The sequence below is a fragment of the Penaeus japonicus genome, unplaced genomic scaffold (genome assembly GCF_977035675.1).
Source record: "Penaeus japonicus unplaced genomic scaffold, GWHDUDI00000001_assembly GWHDUDI00000015, whole genome shotgun sequence".
Taxonomy (NCBI): Eukaryota; Metazoa; Arthropoda; class Malacostraca; order Decapoda; family Penaeidae; genus Penaeus; species Penaeus japonicus.
This window is the reverse complement of record NW_028234417.1, coordinates 19,503,630-19,508,629: the sequence shown is the minus strand read 5'-3', so window position 1 is coordinate 19,508,629 and position 5,000 is coordinate 19,503,630. Positions and strand designations below refer to the sequence as shown.

The 5,000-nt window shown below is 39.5% G+C and overlaps 1 protein-coding gene across 14 annotated transcripts in view; it reads left to right on the top strand.

Annotated features, from left to right (window-relative positions):
• LOC122247314 (uncharacterized) overlaps positions 1–5,000 on the top strand; it is a 464,627-nt gene that overhangs the window by 362,895 nt on the left and 96,732 nt on the right. The window lies entirely within an intron of this gene.

Sequence of the window (5,000 nt, the reverse complement as noted above, 5' to 3'; positions counted from 1 at the left end):
AATAGATTCAGGAAATTCTGTGTTTCCTTTTTGATCACGATGTCTTTAAAAATCTAAAAAACAAAAATTAGGTCCCAATGATCAGCCCCATGCAAGGACCAGTCACTATGAAACTAAAACACCACCAGGACGCAACAGATACATAACACATTTCAGTCTCTGGTCGGTCTTACTGTCAAGTGGAGCTTGACTCCATGGTTGTAATATTCCGTTATATTTTTTATATGCCCAGTATGTACGGAATATATTTATTAATCTATCCGTCTAGCTACCTAGCTATCTACTTATGTATATCTATCGGCCAAGCTGGCTGGCTAATGGTACTCGTAATAATAATGATAGATATGATGATGATTATAATAACACCAATCACAATAATGATGTAAACAATAAAGATGATAATGACAATAATAACGATGATCATAATTTTAATGATAACACTAATAATGTTAAAGTTGAAAAAGAAAATAAATGAAAAACTGAACCTTACATCAGGTACCAGCGCTATTGACAGAAAAAAGGACCAAAAAAATCAAGTGTTGTTCTTATGCCTGAGATGCTTCTCAGAACTCAAAGATTTGATGTAAAAAATAGGTTTTATTTATTTGACATTTATTCGTTCCTTATATTTCATTATAGTTCATTATATTTTTTCGTCGAAGGATTTTATATTTTTCTTCGTTTTCTGCTGTAGTGGTTATACTCTCCCCCCTTCTCTCTCTCTCTCTCTCTCTCTCTCTCTCTCTCTCTCTCTCTCTCTCTCTCTCTCTCTCTCTCTCTCTCTCTCTCTCTCTCTCTCTCTGCCCTTTACCCTCTCTCTTCATCTCGATCTCCCCCTTTCCCCCTCGCTCTTCCCTACCTTCTTCACTCCATCCTTCCCCCTTCCATCATATCCATCCTTACATTCTACTGCTTCTTCCCTCCATCTCTCTCTCTCTTGTTGGTATGGATTTCTACAGACTCATTTGCATAATGTATGCATCTTCCTTGGGCTCGCCGGAAGTACTATGACCTGACTCAAAAAGAAAGAAAAAGAAATTCACATTTCGCTCGCCAGAATGGTTTTAATCTAACAAAAGCAAGCCACAATTAGCTAAGACAAATTCACCAAATTAAATCTTTAGGAACACGGATGATATATTCATAACACGCAAACGCACATATATAGTATAAACACACACAGATAAGCAACCGATTCAGTAGTTCTTATCTGAAGAATGATGATAATCCTCTTCTTTTGCTGTGTTGTGTTAACAATAACGATTAATTCTTGGTTAATTTGAATGATAGATTTCTAAACTGATGATTCTGTTACTGTGTGGATGGGCCGTTTCCTTAGAGCTAATGGTATAAGTCCATTGGCGACTGACATTTCACTTATTTGTAGCGGGTATATGGCAAATTGTAACTGAATTATTTGCATTAGAATTTTACAAGATATACATTTCTTTTTCTTCGACTTTTAATTATCTCCTTTTTTCCATTTCTTCTCGTCCCCCTCCTCCAACGTCATTCTTTCTTTTTCTTTCTTCTTCTACTCCTTTGATCTTCTTCCTCTTCCTTTGCTTCTTTTTCTTCTTCTGCTCCTTCCTTTCTCTACTTTCTTCCTTTCTCTCTGTTTATCTTTATTTTTTTTCGAACATTTGAATCGGATATATTTTCACACCCGCCTCTTCATCCCAAGGCTTCGGCACTGCCCTGATCCACATATCTGCCGACGGAGTGCATAAATTTCTCCCGCTTGTCCCAGGAATTCGGCATGTCGGACCCACTAGCCAAGGGGAGAAGGCTATTTTTAGTGTATGTGAAAACCGTCCCTTATTTATCATACTGTTTACACTCAGCATGATGGCTGTGCAGTACGGAAGCTGTTTGCGAATATGAATATCTTTTTACTTTTTCCTTTCACTTTCTTGTTGATATTTGATTTAATTAGCGAAATGCTAGCTCCTTGCTTGAAATGGCAGTGAATTATTAAGAATCCTTCATGGATAGATGAGATTAAAGCCCGTCCGCGCACACATACGCGCGCTCGCACACACACACACACACACACACACACACACACACACACACACACACACACACACACACACACACATACACACACAGGCACACACACACACATATGTACTATATCTTTTCCACATCTAATTTTCTCAATCTATTCATCCACATGCCAGCATACATATTTTAACTTAGCGTTCAAGTTTGTAAATTGAAAAAAAAGGAATCAAAACCCTGAGTTTCCTACAAAAAATAAATGCGGATCTCAGCCTTTGAAACTTATTCATTTACGGATATGCAATTAAGCGCATGCTATAATTAATGTAAAGTTTCATTATTTATCAAAAGCTATACTTATTTGTGCGCGTTCATGTGTGTGACATGTTTGAGCTACACGTGTATGCTGCTTAGTTCGAGTTAACATTAATTCGCCGGGTTTACTACAACTAAACTGCATTGCAAGTCTTCATGGTCAAAAGACTTATTACTAAATCATACAAGTCTGTATTAACCTTGCCTCATATCAAATAACTCCCTTTTTAATTGTCATTTATATGAAAATGTGACTAGAGCCAGATTAAGATTACGTTTATTAGACCAAAACGGGAAATACACTTGCATAGACACACTGACACACACACACTAACACACACACACACACACACACACACACACAAACACAAACACAAACACAAACACACACACAAACACAAACACACACAAACACACACACACACACACACAAACACAAACACAAACACACACACAAACACAAACACAAACACACACACAAACACAAACACACACACACACACACAAACACAAAGCCAAACACAAACACAAACAAACACAAACACAAACACACACACAAACACAAACAAACACAAACACAAACACACACACAAACACAAACACACACACAAACAAACACAAACACAAACACAAACACACACACAAACACAAACACACACACATAAATAATCACACTCATCCTATCCACATATTAAAACCACACGCAGCACTAAGTATCCGAAGTCAATAAGCATAACGGCGTTGCGTTCGGAGCCGCGGGACGACCAAGCTCTATGTAAGGCCCTCGACACTTACCTCCCCCCTCGTAAAAGCTGGGCAACGTGATGAGCCTGCTACTCATTCCTGACACACGTGGCCATGAGCGCGAATTAATGTTCATTTTACTGCGGCTTCGCCAGAATCTGCACTCGTCAGCCACTCGGGTGACGGTAATGACACCCCATGAATGGGCGACGCACCTTTTGTGTCTGGCCCTAAAATTATCTAAGGTAATAAGGTTGACGGGGTAGATATGCTCCTATGACTTTCTCTATGTCTCTTTAAGTCTCTCTCTCTCTTTCTTTCCTTCTATACGCCTCACTCTTCCTTAGTACCTTACCTTATTACCTTATTAATTTCTATCCGTTTGTCTGTCTGCCTCTATCTACCCACCTGTCTGCCCCTAACTCCACCGTACTTCTCTTTCTCTCGCTCTCTATGTGTTTTTTCTTCTTTTTCGTTTTCTTTTTTTGATATTGGCATATGCACTAGAGTTTAACCTGCATTAATCCGAGTCATTTGATATTCTGGCATCACTAAGCAGGAACCAGAGTCCTGGGAGAGCTTTTGTGATTTTCTTCCTTAAAGTGCAGCGACCACAGGAACCAGCGTCGAACAAGGAACCCGACAAACGCCTTTAGGTGTATATGTATGAGCGGGAAAGCGGGGAGGGAGGGGGGAGGGGGGTAGATCTTACTGTTCCCAAGGCATGACCATCAACCACCCACTCTCCATTGTCAAAGGAAAACTAGCCAAGTCTTTCAGCTGAGAGTTGTTAATGTCGCTTTTATGTGTAAGAGGAGTTATAGTCAACTTGTTTCCCCGTTCTCTTCCCCCGTTCCCTTTCCTCTTTCTTGCTTCTTAACCTCCTGGGTGTTAGGCTTAGATTCAGTTGCTGGGGCAAAGGTTCACGAGTTCATAATTTTGCGATAAGTTGTTCTGAAAACTACAAATTCGAGTAGAGGTTTGTTTGTTCATGGGAAAGGACTGGGCGAACTCTGCCAGCACGGGTTGAATTGTTCTATTGTTTCGGAAGGTAGTATTGCTGTCACTCTTGCCGAGAATTGTGCACGTTTTATTGTTTTACAATTGCTCGTGTGTGTGTATACAATATTTGTTTGAATCTGTGCGCAGGTCTGAATATACTGAAAAAAAACATCTCACAAATGAACAAACATATATACCCTTATATAAATCAAACATTCACACACATAGGCCTACTCATCCCCCTTGATCGCAAAACGCACGGTTCGTCTCCTTACGGAAACTTACAATAATTATTCACCGACAAGAGGGCAGTAGATCATACGAAACTTCAGTGTTCAGCCACACACACGCCTGTCAGCTGTCCGTTATCCGCAAGTCCTCCATCAGACCCATTAAGACCAGCGTCAACTCAGCCTGGAAATTAATGTTTGGACCAATATCATGTGGACGCTGGACCTCCCCTTCGAAACCTTCTGTCTATAATCCGTTCTTTACACGACCCTGGCTGTTCCAACAAAGAGCCCTGTTATGAGAGTGGAACGCGTTACCTCAGGCTATTATATTAGTACAAAGGGGAGAAGAAAAGTGGACGAAAATCACGTTCTTGTATTTTTTTATTTTTTTTTATTAATTTCATATGACGTCTTTTAAGTTCTTCGAATGTCTTGGATCATATTGTTCAAATGAAATCATACATATATCTTAATACAAGAAAAAAAGAAGAAAGTGGATTTTTTTTATGTGATAATTTTGAAGGGGCTCAGGAACGATATGTATTGTTCAGAATCCGAATTAACTTTCCATGGCGAGTTAACTTCATCCAGCTTAGAGAAGAGTTTGGCTCCCAAAGGAATAATCTCGTTCCGCGGCAAGGAAATGAAAACAAGTTTAAAAAGTCCACGGAAGAAAATACTTCACTAACCTCAGCCGTGAAT